The sequence below is a fragment of the Tenrec ecaudatus genome, chromosome 6 (assembly GCF_050624435.1).
Source record: "Tenrec ecaudatus isolate mTenEca1 chromosome 6, mTenEca1.hap1, whole genome shotgun sequence".
NCBI classification, from domain to species: domain Eukaryota; kingdom Metazoa; phylum Chordata; class Mammalia; order Afrosoricida; family Tenrecidae; genus Tenrec; species Tenrec ecaudatus.
Window position 1 is genome coordinate 26,279,100 of NC_134535.1, and position 20,766 is coordinate 26,299,865.

At 42.1% G+C, this 20,766-nt stretch overlaps 1 protein-coding gene across 2 annotated transcripts in view; it reads right to left on the minus strand.

Moving 5' to 3' along the window:
- The window catches only part of SCYL2 (SCY1 like pseudokinase 2), an 84,241-nt gene extending 66,995 nt beyond the window's left edge, over positions 1-17,246 (minus strand). For both annotated transcript variants that reach the window (XM_075551108.1, XM_075551107.1), the window contains exon 1: positions 17,009-17,246. The gene's annotated coding sequence lies outside the window, so the exon portion shown is untranslated. The remainder of the gene's footprint in view (positions 1-17,008) is intronic.
- Positions 17,247-20,766: the final 3,520 nt, after the last annotated feature.

Sequence of the window (20,766 nt, forward strand, 5' to 3'; positions counted from 1 at the left end):
TTGGACGTTGAATACGGAACACTGAAGAAGAATTAATGCATTTGAACTGTGATGCCAACAAAGAATATTGAAAGTACCATGATTTGCTAAAAGGGCAAACAAATCTGTCTTGGAAGAAGTACAGACAGAGTGCTCCATAGAGTCAAGGATAGCAAGACTTCGTCTTAAATTCTTTAGACATGTTGTCAGGAAAGACAGGTCCCTGGAGAACATTATGTTTAATAAACTAGAGGGGGAGCAAAAGAGGGGATTACAGAAAATTATTGATAGCACATGCAAGCAAGATTTTACTGAAGATTATTCAACAATGATGGTTCCAGCAGTGCACTGACAGGGAGTTGCCAGAATTTCAGGCAAGATTCAGAAGAGAGTGTGGAAAAAACAGGTAACATTGCTGATGTCTAGTGGATCATAGCTGAATGCAGAGAATACTAGAAAGAGGTTTACTTGTGTTTTATTAACTAAGCCAAGGCATTCAACTGTATGGATAACAAACTATGGATAGCCTTGAGAAAAATGACTTCTTAACTTCCTTATGCTAATGCAGAACCTGTACATGGATCAAGAGCAGTTGTGCAAAAAGAACATTATATATATATATATATATATATATATATATATATATATATATATATACACACATTATATATGTGTGTTTGTGTGTGTATATATATATGTGTGTGTGTGTGTGTGTGTGTGTGTGTGTTCTGGTTTAAAATCAGGAAAAGTGTGCATCTCTCACCATACTTAGTTAACTGCATGTGGAGCAAATCATCATAGATGCTGGATTATATGAAAATGAAGGCAGCATCAAGATTGGAGAAGGCTTATTAGCAACCTGAGATATGCAGATGACATAATCGTGCTTGCTGAAAGTGAGGAGGACTTGAAGCACGTGCTGACGAAGATAACAAGGATTGTGGTCTTTGGTATGGAGAACAACTCAATATAAAGAACGTCAAAATCTTCACAACTGGACCAGTCGGTACCAACATGACAAATGAAGAAAAGATTGAAGTTGTCAGGGTTTCATTTTGCTTAGATCCACAACCAGTGCGCATGGAAACAGCAGTCAGGAAATCAAGCACTAGGTAAATCTGTTGCACAAGACCTCTTCAAAGTGTAGAAGAGCAAGGATATTATTTTGAGGATGATTAAAGTGCACCTGACCTTAAACCAGTATATTTTCCTCATTTGCATGTGAAAGTTGGACACTGAATAAGGAATAATGAGTCATCAATGCATTTCAATGATGGTGCTGGTTAAGAATATTGAAAGTACCACATACTGCTAAAAGAACAAACAAATCAGTTTTGAAAGTACAGCCAGAATGCTCCTTAGAAGAAAGGCTGGCAAGACCCTTCTCTCATGTACTTTGGACATGTTGGCAGGTGAGACCAGTCCCTGGAGAAGGAGATCATGCTCGGTGAAGTAAAGGGTCAGCAAAAAAGAGGAAGGCCTTCTTCCAGAGGGATGGACATAGTGGTTGTAACAAAGGTCTCAAACATAAGAACGACTGTAAGAGTGACCCACCACTGTTTTGTTCTGTTTTCCACAGGGTCACTGTCAGAACCCACTCAACGGCACCTAACAACAACAACGTGGCTTTACAATCTCTTTTACAAAAGAGCCGATTTGGCAAGCTGCTAGGCAAGCACAGGCAAAGATAGAGGAAGACAGATGCCACAACACACGAGATCTCCAAGACTCAGAAGATGAAGAGAGAAAAAGACCTTCCCCCATAAAGTCTCCCTTAGAGCCAGCACCCTGAAAATGTCCAGTGAGAGAATCCAATATCAATTAGTAAAGTAAAACTCATTCATAAATACAACTCTCACCTCAAAAAATCCTCCAAGCCCACGTGGCTTCCCTGATGTCTTTGAAACATTTATGGAAGAATGAAAACTAAGTCTATACAAATTCTTCAAGAGAAGAAAAGGGAATATTTTTGATCCCAAGTTATACAGACAGTATTACTCAAATACCAAAATCAAAGCCAATAATACAAGGTACCAATATCCCATTAACATGTGAAAATCCTTATCAAAACAGTAGCACAACCCCAAATCAAGTGAGGCATACTGAATGAAGACTGCAAGCCTGATTTAATATTTAAAAACAAATCCATGTTATAGATTGATTAGTATCCCCCACAAAAAAAGAAATGTGGGAGCCTTGTGCATTTACTTGTAAATGACTCTTTGGGGGACAGGAAGCTTTCTTTTATTATGTTATTGCTTGTTATATAGCATGGTCAGTAAGGTGGCCCCAGAGCCTCCTCTCCACAAGACACAAAGACAAGACAACTGCCCCTCCCCTCAGAAGAATTTACTTCAGAGGACAGCACTGAAGCTGCAGCTCAGGGAGAGGGACAGGTCTGATCAGAGCACACAGGAGCAAATGAAGGGAGAGGAAGAGAGAGTGGAGCACATCCTGGCCCAGCAATCCTTGATGATATTCCGGCTAACAGCAGTCAATCCACAGAGAAGACCATATAGCCGGACCCACTATGAAACACCATATCCCTCACTAACCCATAGCCACTGGAGACACAGTGTGGGAATTGCACCTGATCTGATCCCACTACACGGAGGCAAAACACAAAGGGCGTGCAAAAGAACAGCAAGAGGAACAGAGCAATGAAGCCCTCAGGGAATACCACAAATAGACTTTGGGGCCAGGGCTTGGCACCCCATCAGAAAGGACCAGAAAACATTCCTAAAGGCCAACAAATAGTCTTTGAACTAACTACAAAGTTCTTCTTTCTTCTTTTTTTAAAATCATTTTATTCAGGCTCATACAACTCTAATCACAATCCATACATACATCAATTGTGTAAAGCGCACTTATACATTTGCTGCCCTCATCATTCTCAAAATTCGCTTTCCGATTGGGTTCCTGGAAAAGTTTTCTTTTTTGTTGTTGTTGAGTTGTGGGTGTTTTTGTCATTGGCTTTTTGATGTTGTTTTATTTTCTTTTGTTGCTTGGTTTTGCTCAGTCTTGTTTTTGTGCATGTTATAATCTCCGCAGGTCTGTCTAAATAAGATAGGCTGAATGAACAATCTCGAGGAGAAAACAATGGGACTGACAGTTCTGGGGGGTCATGGAGAGGGGGAGGTTGGGGGAAAGGAAGTGGTGTTAACAAACCCAGGGACAAGGGAACAAGTGATCCAAATCAGCTGTGAGGAGGGTGTAGAAAGTGTGGTCAAGGGTAATGGAACCGAGAGGAATTAATGAAACCCAAATGAAGGCTGAGCATTATAGTGAGATAAGAGGAAAGTAAAAGGAAATAGAGGAAAGAGCTAGGAGGCAAAGGGCATTTATAGAGGTCTAAATAAAGGCATGTACGTATATAAATATATTTATATATGAGGATGGGGAAATAGATTTATGTGCATATATTTATAGGTTTAGTATTAAGGTAGCAAATGGACATTGGACCTCCACTCAAGTACTCTCTCAATGCAACAATATTTGGTTTATAAAATTGGCATTCCATGATGCTCACCTTCTTGACCGGACCGCTGAAGACAAAGCATAAGGAAACGTGGTGAAGAAAGCTGACGGTGCCCGGCTATCAAAAAATAAAGTGTCTGGGGTCTTAAAGGCTTCAAGATAAACAAGCAGCCATCTAGCTCAGAAGCAACAAACCCCACATGGAAGAAGCACACCAGCCTTTGTGATCACCAGATGCCAAAGGAATCAGTTATCAGGCATCAAAGAACAAAACCTCATGTCATTGTGAATGAGGGGAGTGCAGAGTGAGGACCCAAAGCCCATCTGTAGGCAACTCGATAACCCCTTACAGAAGGGTAGCATGGTGGAGACAAGCCAGTCAGGGTGCAGTGTTAGCAATGATGAAACATATAACTTTCCACTAGTTCCTAAAGGCTTCTCCCCGCTCCCACTGTCATGATCCCAATTCTACCTTACAAATCTGGCTAGGCCAGAGGATGTACACTAGTACAGATAGGAACTGGAAACACAGGAAATCCAGGGTGATTGATCCCTTCAGGACCAGTGGTGTAAGTGGTGATACCAGGAGGGTGGAGGGAGAGTGGGGTAGAGAGGGGGAACCGATTATATGAGTCTACATATAACCACCTCCCTTGGGGACGGACAATAGGCAAATGGGTGAAGCAAGAAGTCACAGTGTAAGATATGACAATGTAATAATTTATCAAGGGTTCATGAGGGAGTGGGGAGCAGAGAGGAAGGGTGGAGCGGGGAGGGAGGGGGAAAATGAGGAGCTGATGTCAGGGGCTTACATAGCGAGCCAATTTTTTGAGAATGATGAGGGTAATTAATGTACAAATGTGCTTCACACAATTGATGTATGTATGGATAGTGCTAAGAGTGTATGAGCCCCAATAAAATGATTTTTAAAAAAGACACAACCACGCAAACAGTGGGATGTCTCATCGACAAGTACAAGGAACACCAAAGGCCGACACCAGAACTACAAGAGACGCCACAGGAAGAATCAAGAGTCTGATTTGGAGCTTTAAGCCTCCAGATAGGTTGAGAAAATAAACTTCTGTTATTTAAAGCTCGGGGCAGTTTTTGTTATGGTGAATATGGGGTAACTAATACTCCAATTATCTGAAATACGGAAAAACCCAAATGATCATCTCAACAGAGGCAGGCAAAATTTTGGCTAAAAGTAAGCATCGACTCACAATAAAATATTGCAGCAAACAGAAATAGACGGGAACTTCCTCCCTCTGACAAATGGCATCTTTGAATACATAATGCTAATATATTTCTTAGTCAAAGACTGATCACTTTCTAGTTTTAGGAACAAGACAAGGATGTCTATTTTTACCATTTCTGTTCTGCATCCAAATGAAGGTCCTAACCAAAGCAAGCAACAAAATGGAGCAAAAGCCATTCAGACTGGGAGATATGAAACTCTTTCCCCAAAGGGTGTGATCATCTATGTACACAATCAAGACCACAGGATACAAAATAATACATTAAAAATTATTGTATTTCTATTGAGGTAGAAAAAGATCATTGCAAATTGATTTATAAGTACACGAGTAACGACAGATAAATATAACAAGATTGAAGTGGCTTCAAAAAGTTCATGGCAAAATGAAATAAAAATATATTGCAAATTTCCACAAACATTTGAAGCCGCTCTTATAAAAGACCCATGAGATGAAAACAAATTATGGTTGAATGAAACTGAGGGTCATTGAAATCCATGGAAAGTCTAGATCCTAAATGCTCCTCCGCACTCACTACGATGATCACAATTCTACCTTACAAATCTGGCTAGACCAGAGGATGTACACTGGTTCAGATAGGAACTGGAAACATAGGGAATCCAGGGCGGATGATCCCTTCAGGGCCAGCGGCAAGAGTGGCACGATACCAAGAGGGTGGAGGGAGGGTAGGGTGGAAAGGGGGAACCAATTACAAGGATCTACATATAACCTCCTCCCTGGGGGACAAACATCAAAAAAGTGGGTGAAGGAAGACGGACATTGCAAGATATGACAAAATAATTTATAAATTATCAAGGGTTCATGGGGGGGGGGGGATAAAATGAGGAACTGATGCCACCAATTCCTGAATTTTCAACTTCTCTGTCTACTCATTCCTACAACTGGCTTGTCTGAAAACTTGTCTGGGGAGTCTCCTGAACCATCTTAACTTTAAAAGCTTCTCACGCTTGACCAAAGATAAGCAGTCATTATATTATTATAAGGCATGTTCCTGGATCTAATAATATTTAGGTTGGGGAATGTGGTAGGAGTGAGACGAAGAACAATCTAAATATGCAGTGATTCTGAAAGTTTAAGAGTAAAGCAAATAAGAAATTTGGTTAAGGAAAAGCTTTTGTGAAGAGGGTCATGGCCTATTTGGCCCGGGCCAAAAAAGTTCCTGGGCAGACCTCAGCAGGAAGATGACTGTCATGGAGAAGTGTGTAGAAACGTTTATTGTGGTATGTGTAACGTAAAAGTCCTAGTGAAAGTAAAGCACAGGTCACAATATGCAACAATCTAGAACTAGAGCCTCTGCAACTACGTAAGTTTTTTATAATTAAGGTTTTGTATCAACTTGGCTGTGCCAGGATCCCAAGAGGTTTGGCAGTTAAGACCTAGTAATCCTCCATGATAAAATCACAAGGCTGGAGCCTGCTTCTAATATACACAGAGTGTAAAAACTTGGCTGCTTTTTGTTGGGTTTGGATATTCCATCTGGCTTGCCCGCCTCTAGTGCTTTGGGCCTGCTATATTTGCCTGCTGATCCCAGAGTCATCAGTAATCATAAGACTGGCTTGTCAACATTTGCCTCTATAGCCACTGCCTCTGTCTTCCTACTGATACTGTGTTCATCAGTTCCTACAGCTTTGTGACTCAGAAGTCTCCACCCTAACATATGACCGGGACTTGTCCTTGCCACTTCTACAACTGTGTGAGTCATTTTCTTGATAAAAAACCTCTATATATATGTATATACGTGTGTACACGCATACATGCAAAAGCTTCACTGGTTTTGCTTCCCTAAAGAGCCTAGTCTAAGACAACTTTTGATTTTTAAAAGTTTGATGACATCCACGTTCACAAAGGGAAACAATGTTTTTCAAAAACATTTAGAGGATACACAAGCAAAAACATTTTAAATATAATAGACCAAGGTAGCATTAATTTGTTTCCTGTTTTCCCTGTTAACTAAATTATATTTATGTAAAATATAACCTCCTTCCTTCTATTAAGAATTTTAACTCTGTAAGTGGAAACAGAGATTCATTTTCTCTAGTTAATGTAATTCTGCATTGCTATAAGCAGTTAGAAAATGTTGCTATTGACATTACAAAAATATATATTTGCTATGCCAAGTTGTTTTCTATGAACATCTGCTGCTGGTTTTGACAAGGAGGTGAAGAGGTAACCCCATTTAAATCTTGCATATCCAATCCTCTACCTGTGCCAGACTAGCTACTTGCTACATGCCATGTACCCAGTTACACAATGGACATATAAATAAAAGGAGCACATTTTTGCCCCTAGGGATGCAGTGCAGCAGCAGACTCTGACATTCAAATAGTAATAGTAATTAACTAAAAGTAAGAATTACCATACTATGGGAACATGAAGATGGGGTTAACAATTAAGTGCTTTTAGAAGTTTTCTGTGTGTTAAGACATGAACAAATTATCTGAAAAGTACAAATAGTGATGTGAAACAAGAATATTTCATAGTATGGACCTCAATTTTGAGATGCCAATTGGCTGCAATACATTAGGCCAGCAGTCGAAAACACAGCTGACCCAAGTGTGAGAGGGAGATTTCTACTCCTGTGAATAGCTACAGCCTCAGAAACTCACAGGGGTAGTTCTACCCTGTCTTATAAGGTTGCTGAAGAAGAGGCGAGGCCAAAGGGTCTTGAGACTGAGAGGCTGTGGACCAGAGAGAAGCTTCTCTGTGGGTATGACTAAGACAAAGCTATCCTGGCCAAAATACCGTGTCCTGAGCAATTCTGATCCTGGATTATAAACTTGTTAACGTCACCATAAAGCTCATGTAATAGTTTTTGGGGGTAACTTGGCACCTGTGAGAAGATATGGGTGGAATTTAGCCTGTCAATCAGATCTCAGCTTGATGACCTCCTTTGGAGGTGCGACCAAGATAAATAGCTCTCTGGAGACCGGCCCCTCTAGTTCTCTCCCTTCACTTTCCTGCTGGCAAGCCACTTTGTGACCTGCTAGAACCATGGCCATTGTATCCACAAGACTTTGCCATTGGCCTGTGATCTTCCTGCTTTGCATCATTGCATGTGGCTGTGTGAGTCTGAAGAGGGACTTGTGGACTAGTATCAGACTTACGGACTTGAGCTGGACTGGGCTAGGATGATTTCCTGATATATAAAGCTTCTTGATATTAAAGTTCTGTATTACACATATATGTGTGTCATTGGATTTGTTTCTCTAGTCAAGCCGGCCTAACACAGCTCATGATCATGAATATGGACCGTGAGTTCTGTGTGGCCACTGAAATGAATCAGTGAACCTAGCTGAGAAAGAAGTAAGATGATATGGAAGGAAAAGTTGGGTGTCAGAATTGGTAAGGAAAGGTGGAAGCAAGTCTCTCTCTTGAGCAGCTTATGATGATGATCCTCCTTCCCCTGTGTGAAGATCCAAACTCACTGCCAGCAAATCAATTTTAATTCATAGAGACTCCGCAGGACAGACTAAAACTGTCCCTTTGAGACTTTAAATCTTTAAAGGAGCAGGCAGCCTCATCTTTCTCCAGCAGAGTGGCTGGTACAATTGAGCCACTGACCTTGCAGTTAGCAGTTCAATACAGACCCTCATCAGAGATCTTTTTTAAAACAAGTACTCACCATATACTTTTAACACATTAAAAAAAAACAGGAGCAATAAGGCAAAAAGAAAGGACAAAGAACCTTACCATGCAAGGGGAAAGAAACAAGTAAACCAACCACAGCATTAGCTTCTAGAATGACAATATGCTGAAAACGCCACTGCCGCTTTACCGGAACACAACGAAGAAGAACATACTCCAAAGCAACAACACAGGGGACATCTTTAAAGAGCAGCGAGCCCACAGCAGCTCGTAAACACCAGGCACTCGAGGGAGAAAGATGGGGCTTTCTACTCCTGTAAACAATTACAGTATCAGAAACCTTGGGGGTTGGGGAGGCAGCATCAACTCAATGCACAATTCCTATCGAATTTCACTGGCCGCCTTTACTATAAGTCTTTATGGAAGCAGGCTGCCTCATCTTTCTCCCACAGTGTGGCTGGTGGGCTAAAACTGTTGACTTTACACTTAACCCACTGTGCCACCAGGGTTCCCATGATACTAGTATAATGACCAACATATAGCGCAGTGGACTATCACTCTCAAACTCACTGCCAAGAGCAGATGCTGACTCATAGTGACTCTATAGTCCCCAAATAAAGTCAGACATATCTCCACTGCCTGTCTTTAGAAGTGCCACACTCGCCGCATGAGGGAAAGACTAGCTTCCTCAATAAATGGCTGTGGGACAACTGGAATCCATATCTAAAAAGAAAAAAGACGAAAATGAACTCAAGATAGACCAATGACCTAAATCTAAGAACTAAACCCACACAACTCTCAGACCAAAACACAAGAGAAATGCTTTAGGGTCTACTTTTCAATAAAAGATTCTTTGTTCTGACACCAAAGTGCAAATAACAAAAGAAAAAAAATAGATGAATTGGACATCAAAATTAAAATTTGGTGCATCAATGGGCTTTATTAGCAAAGTAAAAAGACAATCTACAGAATGGGAGAAAATATCTCATTTCATACCTCTGATATGAGTTTAATATCAAAATATATAAAGACCTCCAACAACTCAGCAACCAAACAACAAACTCAAAATAAAAATGGACAAAGGATTTGAACAGGTATTTTACCAAAGATATACTAGTGACGAATAAGCATGAAACTTTATTAGTCATTAAGGAAATGCAAATCATAACCTATCAAGGTACTGCTTCACCCTGAGTAGGATAGCGATTATCAGAAAAATGAATAAACAACAAATACTGGTGAGAATGAGGAGCAATCTGAGCCCTCACCCACAGCTATGGGGACTGTAAAGGTTTAGGGTTTTCAATGTCATCCATAGCCTTCGGCAAAGGAGGAGCTCGAATCCAAGCTCTAACACAGGATTTAAGATTAGAGACTTGAGAAAAAATCTAAGGATATTACAGATATGTATAGAATTATCAAGAAGTATAGGACAAAACTAGTTGAATGAGCTAATAACTGAACTTAAATAAAATCTTGGATTATAGGCAATAGCTGGTGTTAAGAAATCTAGAGTACAAACATTTCTTACAATGACAGGTCTTACCTTTTCCCTTTGATTAAATCATAGCTTCCCAGACTTATTTGGCCAACTGTCCCCTTTTCAGAAAAATACTGGATTAAATGGATAAAGAAATAAGCCCATTTATTAAAGAACAAAGTTAGAAGAGTTAAACATATATATTAATGTAAGCTATGTATGTCCCTTTGTATACCATTTATTGGAATTAACTTAAGTCAACCATCTTCTGCTCCTGTACCTCCGACAAAACAAAATGTGGGGCGTCTTTAGTATGATCACATATTGAAATTGCCCCCACATACGCACGGTGTCATGCTGAAGCTGTCCTGCTGGTGTGCTGTTGCTCATGGCAATATCAGCCATTGGAAACCACCAGCAGTTCTGCGGGATACAGCGAGGCTTTCTCTTCCCATTGAGATTTATAGCCTTCCAAACTCACAGAGGCAGTTCTACTCTGCTCTACAGGCTGCTATGAGTCAGAAGCGACTTGTTGACAGTTTCTGAGCATAATCCCAAGGAGCTCTGGTGACACAATGGTTTGAGCACTGCGCTGCTCACCACTAGATCTGTGTTCATGGAGGAGATGGAGGAGGCCATCTGCTCCCATAGAGATTTTCGGTCTTGGATGTGCGATGGAGTAATTCTTTGTGCTACAGGGTTGCGATGAGACTTAATCGACTTTATGGCAGTGGGGTTGGTTTGGTTTTCAGCATGATCCCAAACTCTCCACCACCAGTTAGTTGCCTTTCAGCAGAACCAAGAGATGAATTGGTCACAATAGATTTTACATGCAGGTAGAAGGTGGGTTGAGTCTGACAGAATGTGTTGACAGGTAGCTGGCAGGAACTGGCAATCTTTTAGTTCCAGATATAGCAGGAGGTACACAGTAGGTAAAATTATATTTATCTATAATTAAATAAGAACTTTCCTGAATTTTCACAATTATCATAACTGCAAAAAACAAGCAAAAACTCGTCACATAATCTCAAAAAGATGTTGAATTTGCCTGCATTTTTGCTGCAGATATGGCAACGCAAACAAAAAGGAAGCTACTGTGATCACATCTAACAATGAAATTGTGTCATTTAACTTTTAGTCTCATGGCACCTGACAGAAATTAGACACTCAGCAAGTACAGAAAAACATATATTGGCCACAAAAAGCAATAGTACACATAAGTGCAAATGTGAGAAAAAGTTCATTTTTATCCATAAAAGAAGCACAAGGGGCCCAAAATTTCTATGCAAATACTCAAATAAATGGGCACGATTAGATAATCATAAAATGAAGTTTAATAACCCAAAACAATAATCGACAATAAGTACACACAGTATACACACACAGTTAATGCTTGAAAGAATTTTAGGGAAAACTTATGAAAACCCCCACACCTATTTTCAGATCTTATTATTTAAATGTAAAGTAAGATAGTAGGTGATACATTCATGAAAGACATGCTTTATTTTTTCTGGTGGAAGCACGTAGAGATTACTAGAAGCTTTTATCATATATAGTTTCTAAAAAGAGGTTTAAATTATTCTTTTAGCCTATATCAAAATCATGTCTAATCTTATTCAGAAAGAAAAAAACTATACCAACTGGGCATACTCAATGTTGTTTACTATAAAAATACTTAATGGTTATCTGGAACAGATTACAGAATAGAAGCTTAGATTTTTAGAAGCAAACATAAAACATCGAAGAGACTCAGCAGCGTACAGTGGATGAAATACAGAATTATACTGGATACCTACTTGGTGCAGGTGGAATGCACCAGACTAGGTGCAGGAGAGGAAATAGGAAGGAAAGCATTCAAGTTCCATGCTGAGTTACAAACTTACTGCCACTGTACAAGATTAAAAATGTGACAGGAGAGGTTATAAGGCAGCACAAGCTCACGGCGAAATTAAAAGCCATGGCATAGCTAACCCATGCAGCTAATGCAACATAGGAAGGCAATTCGACTCTTGAAACTGTTGGAGTTATTAAAAGCGACAGCTTTAAGAATGGCAACCTCCTGCCAAGCTTAGAAAAGGAGGAAAAATAATGGTTAAAAAATTAAATAATCACTAAGGCTACTTCATTCAGTCTACAGTTCTTTCATGATCTGATAAAGTAAGAAATCTATAGTGTAGTATACTACCATGTGAAAACTGAAACTCATGAATCACCAAAGTACTGCCTAAGGAAATGCTTTCCAAACTTCAGTGAACACACAAACAGCCTAGGTGACTTCTTAAACCCTACAGATGCTTATATTATTAAAAACGTTGAATCAGAATCTATAAAGGTGCAGTGAGAGCATTTCTATTTTAAGCAAGCTCATGGAGTGAGTGATGCACAGCCAAGTGTGACAATTGTTATACAGCTAAGTACACAACCTTCAGTGGCAAAGAAAGCTGGGTCAAGGGACAGGCCTAAAAATTACTTGAATGGTGGCCATCAACTATCCTATTCTCTAAGAAGGAAATGCTAGCCATACCTTAAGTGATTCTGGGAAGACTTAAGGTGATGGCAATGTAAAATGCTAAGTGCAATGCTCGGCAAACCTAATTCCCTCTCGCTTCCACAATATCAGGAGATGAGAGGATCTCCCCACTATCATTACGTGTTATGGAAGGGTGGCAGTCTAAGCCCAGCCTGCTGCCTTTTCAAGGGACCCACAAAGAGATCAGCTGTCGGCTTGGCTTCCCGGATGAGATGAAGCTGTGGGCTGAATCCCTTTCCTTTTCCCACCTGACAGTTTGACCCCAAACACATCCTAAAGCAGAGAGAGAGAGAGAGAGAGAGAGAGAGAGAGAGAGAGAGAGAGAGAGAGAGAGAGAGAGAGAGAGAGAGAGAGTGTGTGTGTGTGTGTGTGTGTGTACACCACCAAACCCACTTCTCTCTCTGCTCCCAGGGGAAAAGGTATGGGGTACAACAGAGGTGCATGCAGATCATATCCCTGCCCTGGCTACAGAGGAAGACTCACTGGTCGTGGGGGCCTGACATTCAGTAGTGAAGATCATATCACTCTGTCTCTATGTAAGTAAAGATGTGTTCAATCCATGTGAAGCTTGTGTGAGTTGTGTTTTTCTTGTTGACCCTGACACCTACAAACTACGAAGTAGGTTACTATCATCAATAATGAGACCTTCCCCCTGGAGGTGGTTGGCAACAGGGGTTACTTGTAGGAATGTAATTAGGGAAAACTATCCTAATCAATAACCTTGCTTGCTGAAAGTCAGGAGGATTTGAAGCACTTGCTGATGAAGATCAAGGACTTCATCAGCCTTCAGTAGGGATTACAACTCAATGTAAAGAGGACCCAAACCCTCACAGCTGGACCATCTTTAACATCATGACAAAGGAACAAGAGGAGGAGCTGTCAAGGCCTTCATCTTGCCTGAATTCACCATCAGTGCTCATGAATGCAGCGGCAAGGAGCCCAAAGCAAGGTAAATCTGCTGCACAAGACTTTAAAGTGGTGAAAAGCAACAATGTTACCTTGAAGATTAAGGTCCATGTGATCCAAGCAACTCTTTGTAAGTGCCTCCTATGCATGTGAAAGCTGGACACTGAATCAGAACCAAAGAAAACCGGATGAATTTGAATTATGGTGCTAACAAATACTGAAAGTACTATGGATTGCCAAAGACCATCTGTCTTGGAAGTACAGCCAGAAGGCGCCTCGGAGGCAAGGATGGCAAGGTTTTGCCTCGCACAAGTTGGATATGTTATCAGGAGAGGAGACAACATGCTGGGGAAAGTGGAGGGGCCGCGGAAAAGAAGGGCTGGGACAAGAAGGGATGCCACAGGGCTGCCGCAGTGGGCTCAGCCATGGGGACCGCTGTGAGGAAGGCGCAGGACTAGGCGGTACCATGTTTCTAATTGTTGTGCAGAGGGTTGATAAGAGTCAGAAGCCACTCAATGGCACCTCATGACAACATCCTAATCAAGGAAGTCTTCCTGAAGTGAGTTGAATGATGAGTAGGCATTAACTGCGGGGGGAGAGGGGGGGGGAAGCACAGCATGAAAGTAAAGGATGTTGCCATGCTCACAGAGAAAGGCCGCCTGCCCTAAAACGGCAACAAAGACCACAAACCAAGTACAGGAACACATACAATGGGTGTTGCCATACAGATAGTAGTGGGAAAATCCCATTTTCCCACAAACTTCTTGAAGCCTACTTATACAGGTAGGTACACATATGTGTAAATACAGTTATGTGTGTGTAGGCACATATTTTCATTGAGCTACAACTACAGATATCTCTCAGACTTAACCATACACCTCCTAAGATTGTTTTTTTGGGGGGGTTTAAGGCTGAGGAGCATAGCCTTGTGGGACAACTCAATTGGTATAGTACAGTTCACAAATTTGTAGTGTCTCTTCGTAAAGTAAGTTGCGTCTGGGGTCTTAACAGTTTGCCAGCAGCCATTTAAGATACTACTACTGGTCTCTATTTGGCAGGAGCAAGAGTAACCTTCTGAGAGAAGAAACAAATCCACCAAGTGGATAGCCCACATTAGCTATGACCTCAGCTACACTGTAACCAAAAGTACTACAAAATGCCTATCTACCTCCCATGGGCCTTCTGATAAGGGTCACGATAGGTGATATCAGATATAATGGAAGAAAAATGTAGGACAAACTCATATCCTTAAAAGAAAAAAGACTATACTATGTGGGCCTGTCAAGACCATCACCCTGAGCACTCTTTAAACCTTGAACAAAAACTATTCTGAGATCCCCTTTTAGTGAAATAGCAGAGTGGCACATTAAATAAGAGATTTTTATCTGTAAGATTTATACTTTATTGTTAAAAATCTGTATTATTAGACCCAAAAGTCAACATTTCCTTTAAAGCAAAGATGAAAAATGGGAAGGGAACCTAAAAAACAAAAACAAAAAACCCCATTGTCCACTGAACTACTGAATTATATGATATGTGAATTATATGCCAATAAAACTTTTAAAAGACAAAACAAAAAAAACCCACTGTCATCAAGTCCATTCCAACTCAGTGATCCTACAGAACAGAGTGAAACTGCCCTTGTAAGTTTCTCAGACTAAATCTTTACTGGAGTAGAAAGCCTGGTCATCTCCCTCAAGAGCACCTGCTGGTTTCTAACTGCTGACCTTGCCCTTAGGGTCCAATGCACAACCCTCTCCAGTTTCAGGGCTCCTAGCCTCCTTCAAGAAACTAGAGTCTTAGAAAATTATAGAGAATGTTGACACATTATGAAAAATGTAACTGTTACTGAATAATGTGTGTGGAAACTGTGAGACAGGAACCTAACATGCTATGTAAAGCCTTGACCAACACAATGAACTTTTTTTTTTAAGGAACAGAAGAACATTTCCAGGCAGAGGGAATGTACCATAAGCAAAAAAATATGTACCAGAGGCAGAAAACCTAAAAGACAGACTGGAAGTAGGAAGAGAACACCAAAAAGTACTATGGAGAAGAAGCTATAAAGACATGGCTTTGTAAGGTATGCAAGTGTTCACATTTTACCTGTGGGGCAAAAACAATGAGTACATTTTGCAAAAATAATTCAGTCTGGAGTAGAAAACTAGGGAGGGGGCAGGAGTAGATGTAAGTCGATGTAAGTAGCACACTGTCAAAGGTCATCCAGAAGAGAGATGGTGGCTGGAAAGAGGGTAGTAGCAGTGAAGAGACAGCAGTGGTGGAGATGAAGAGCAGAGATATTAAAGAGCCAACACCAATAAGGTCAAGACAATCACAATCAGCTGCATTAGAACTCTGAGGGAGAAAGGTGTCACACGTTTTCTCCCCGTGGGGATGAAAGGCAACCTTAGCCACAGAGCTAAACAAAGTAAAGGGACTCTTTTTTTTTTTTTGGTGGGGGGGTAGATCACGCATGTGACTACGACTATTATAAACTACAGGGTTAGGCTGTACAGAAATATTCTATTGTATTTCCATATGGATTTATGAGGTGTTTAGGGGTCTGAGAGACAAAAGAGGACTCCGCACAGGTGTGTGAAATGAATCTGAACAGAGGAGTCCTTGGCCTTAATTCCGATGCCTTTGTTTTAGGAAAACTCCAAAGCATTTACGGCACTAGTTTAATTTCATCTCAAAGCAGAATTCCATTTATGCACGCACGCAGCTGATACTTTAAAAATTAGTATCTACACTAAAGAACAAAAGATTAAGACAAAGAAAAAGGCTTGCTCTCTATCACACCATCACCAACACTGGAGGAACTGGGTTTTCCAGTGATCTGCTACTTGGTGTATTTTCGTTAACCATTCTCCACAATGAAGAGACATGTTACTTAGAAAACTTCTTACTCATAGAATCCAATTCGGGAAAGAAAAAGTCATAATTTACCAAATCTGATACACACACACACAAAAAGAAACCCAAAACGAATTTTGAACTTTTTTTTCTTTTTTACAAGTCCTTTGCATCTAGAATTCCATCGCGACGGTTAGAGGGGTGGATTGGATCGTCATTGGTCCCTGTCATTACTAATCAGAGGTATGTGATCAGTTGGAGCCCAAGAAGTTTTCTGCAAGATTTATCCGTGGAAATCACCTTCTACCATTTAACCTTTCTCCTCCGCTTAAGAAACACTCCAGAAAGGGTGAAGCCAAGTAGGGTTTTTTTGTTGTTGTTTTTTTTCTTAACAAAACACCTGCCCCACCCACCTCACACACAATAAATAACCTTTCGTTCCCGAACTATAGCTGAAGTCAGGCAGGGACGCTGGGCGCCACGGCCCCGGGAGGGAGGGGGGAGGGGGTAGGTAGCCCAGGTTATCAGAGGCGGACCTCGGAACCCAGGGGAGCTGTCTCACCCAGTCCTGGACTAGTGTCCAATTTCCCAAAAGGGTACGCAGATCTCCACCAGGGAAACACGAGCTCCCGAGCCGGCGCAGGAGACTCCCCGTCCGACAGACGACACCGACTCAGGGTCTCCCGTCACCCTCGGGCCTCTAGGATCCACTCCCCCCGCTCCCGGCTCAGACAAGGGCTCACGCGGGCGCCCTTGGTTCGGACTCGCCGACGGCAGGCCTGTCACCAGGCAACAGTTGCCGGCCCGGGCGGCCCCGGGCGGCCTTCCCCGAGTGCAGGTCGGTCTCAAGTCCCTCCCCGGGGGCCTAGCGAACGCGGCCGGCCAGAGATCGCCGGGTGGCCGCGGGCGGTCACTCACCTCTCTGTCCCTCTCGCTCGCCTCCCCGGAGGGGCGGTGCTGGAACTCGCTACCCCCGCCCCACCGCCCAAACGCCGCCGGGCTGTACTGGCTCAGCCTGGGCGCCCGGCCGCCACCGCCGCTTCACTCCATACTGTCCTCCACGGCCGCCGAGGCCCCGGGCCGGGACGGGAAGAAGGACAGGAGGGGAGGGACCGGGGAGGAAGACTCCGGGAGGGGGAAGAAGCCCCAGAGACCGGCCAGCCCAGGCATGACGTCACTTCCGGCAGGCTCGGAAGGGGCGGGCTGGAACGTCCCCTGGTCCCGCCCCCAGGCCAGGTGGGGGCGGGGCTAACGGAGCCGAGCACTGATGGCGGTCCTTTTGACTCCGCGGTTCCGCAGCCTTGGCGGTCAGAGCGAGTTTCCGGGCCCCGAACTGAGCGCGCCGAGCCCTCGAGGTGGCCTCTATCGGAAAAGGAGGACAGGTAGCCAAATGTGCAGTGACGGTGGGGGGCGAGCGAGGGACTAGGAGGGGAAGGGGTAGTTGGGACTCTGCCCCTCCAGATGCTGGCCTCCGCCCCTTCCTGGGCCACCTGCTGGCTCGGGTCCTGGTGGAGGCAGTTGCTCTGATGTAGTGTCCTTAAGCCTTCAGGCTTAAGGGCTCCCCCAGAGCAGGGCTTCCAAGGGTTTTATAAGCAACCGAGTCACTGGGGGGGGGGGGAACTTTTTAAGTATAGGTTCCATCTCATTCAGGAGTGGAGCGCTGGTGGCGCAGTGGCTGGGCTGCTAAACTCAAGGTCATCAGTTCGAAACCACCAGCTGCTTTCCAGATAGACCACTGAGGCTTTCAACTCCCGTAAACAATTACAGTCTAGAAACCCACAAGAGCAGTGCTACCCAGTGCTATAGGCCCGCTATGCATCGGAATCTACCAGATGACATTGAGTTTGTTTGTTTGGAATCCAGGGGGTAAGTTGTAATAGTCTGACCTTTCTAGGAAACTCCACTTAGAGAAAAAAACAAACAAACAAAATAACCCACCAAACCAGTTGCTGCTGAAGGAGTTAAAAGTACTATGACATGTACCTTGAGTTAGCCTGTTTAATGAAGATTTAGAGGGGCAGGTGATCCACGGAAAATGTCCTGTACACCTCTTCACCTCTCCAGTCTTTCCCACGGCTGCAGAATGCTGTCTCAGGAAAGTGTTTCAAAGGATGCTCAGAAGAACTGCTTCCATTACAAAGGGAATTTCAGGATGGCGGCCTTTTATTTTTGTCATGAACATCAATCAGGCTGATGTAAAATCGAGTAGATGAAAGCTTGAATTCTGGGCTTCTACCCTCCAAAAACCTGGGAACAACATTGTAGATGTTTCAACACATTCCCTTTAAAATTGTTTAAAATGGTTTGCATTCTTACATTGAGTGGAATATAGTATGCAAATAGTTGGAGTCAATCACTGTTTTCATTTTTCATACGTATTGAGCTCAGTCGATGCTATAAATACAGCTGTACTTCATTCTTCTCAATGGATACCTGGTATTTTATAGTGATACCATACCTCATTCACAACTACTCCCCAGTGGATGAAAATTGTAATTGTTTCTCGGGAGCCCTGGTGCCGTGGTGAGTACACATTGGGCTGCTAACTGCAAGGTTGGCAGTTCAAAACAACCAGCCACTCTGAGGGAGATGATAATGCTTTCTACTCCCCTAACAACTTACATTCTTGGAAACCCACAGTGGCAAGTCTACCTTGTCCTATGGGGTCCCTTTGAATCAGAATTGGCTTGATGGCCATGGATTGTGTTGAGATTTTCATTTATTTCTTAGGAGTCTTTTTTAAAAATGCAGCTGGCTGACAGTCAAAGCAGTCTTCAACTCCTTGCCCTGTACTTCTTTGTTGAAGAACTTGCCATTGATCAAAAAGGCCCCGTGGAAAAGGAAAAAAACTAAACGCAGAGAGGCCACACTCTGTAATAATCAAGAATTGAGTGTGTGCCTTCCTTTTGAATGATTCCTGAAGTCATGGTCGTCAGGATTAACTGCAGCCGTAGCTACCAGCTAACCAGGTAAAATTAAACTGTCTGTAAGTTCTCATAACAGGATACTGTATTTCACTTCCATAAATGTCCACAAGTTGACTTGGTTGTTGTTGGCAGACAACTTTATAGTGCAACTTTAGTTGATATTTTGTTTTACATACGGTGAGAGATGAAACTTGAGAAAGAAATTGACAGTGTATATTACCATGAGTCGGATTTGACTCGATGGCAGTGAGTTTGGTTTTGAATTGTCCCATTAAAAAAGCATAAGGTTTTCATCACTGAAGAACTTAACATGTATTTGTGTAATCTAAATTTGCTAGAAACATATGTTTATTTTATTTTTTTCTTTTTAGCATCCTCTGGTCCTTTTCAAGCTACTCAGCTCTGGGATGGTATTATTCGCTCCCTTCATACCCAAGTGGAAATAAAAAGAAGACGGCACCATTTAAAGACATACAGACACTGTTTTATTGGGTCTGATGCTGTTGATATAGTATTAACTCATCTTATGCAAACTATGTATCTAAGTAGCACTGACATCTCTCGCCGTAAAGGAATTCATCTTTGCCAAATTCTAATGAATCATAAAGTATTTGAACCAGTAGGAGGGAAGCTATTCAAAAGTGACAAGCATTTGGAGTTTGAAGATTCAAATAGCAGTCTTTACCGGTTTCTAAGAAGAAAATCTTCTCTTGTTTTTTGCAAAAAAGGAAAAGATGCAGAGAATGGGCTACTTCATGAGACAGGCAAAAGTGCCCTCAAGGTCAGTGTTTACTAAAATACTGTATTAGACTGCATTTGCACACTGGCAGAACTGCCTTCACTGCGTTAGCCTTCAATGTTACGGTTTCTGGATGTTGTTTTTGGTTTTGGTTGTTTGTTTTTTTCAGAAGTCAATGAAAGAAAGGAATTGTATAAAAATGAACCCTCTTCTACATTTGCTTTGGAACTATTATGTAGGTCATTGTCATTCCAAAACAAAAAACTCCAGACTTTCTACCAGGAAAAAACAAATCTTCTGCGACATTGAGAACATGTCTTTTTGTTACATTTTTCTTAATCATTTTATTGGGGGCTCTTATAGTTCTTACCACAATCCATATAACCATCCATTGTGTCAAGCACATTTGTGCATATGTTGCCATCATTTCCAAAACATTTTCTTTCTACTTGAGCCCTTGGAATTAGCTCATTCCCCCCACCACCACCCCTTATGAACCCTTGAACACGACTTATTTTTGAGGGGTAAAAAAAAGACATCCAATGTAAAAACAAGTCCAGGTTATTTGGAAGCTCATAGTAAGCATGATTTCTCTATCAATGCAACTATGTTAACCTTACAATTAGCATATTTGCTTCCTCATTTTTTTTCTTAAAAAATTATAATTTGCCTTATTTGTGTGATAGTCTATTACATTTATGATCCTTGTGTTTTAGTGTAAGTTGCCTGATAGCTATTTTGGAAATAAGCAGCTTGTTAATAATAAATTTTCCTGTAAAAGTATAGATCAACTTGTGGGGCACTGGGGCTGCAGGGGGAGAATACTCTCCTTCCATCCAGGAGGCCCAGGCTGATTCCCACCGTTTGTACCTAATGCACCGCTACCAACCATGCCAGTGGAAGCGTGTGGTTGCTGTGAGGTCAAGCAGGTGTCAGCAGAACTTCCAGACTAGGACAGACTGGGGGTCCACTTCTGAGAGTCATTGTGTTAGTCCCGGTAAACTAGAGAA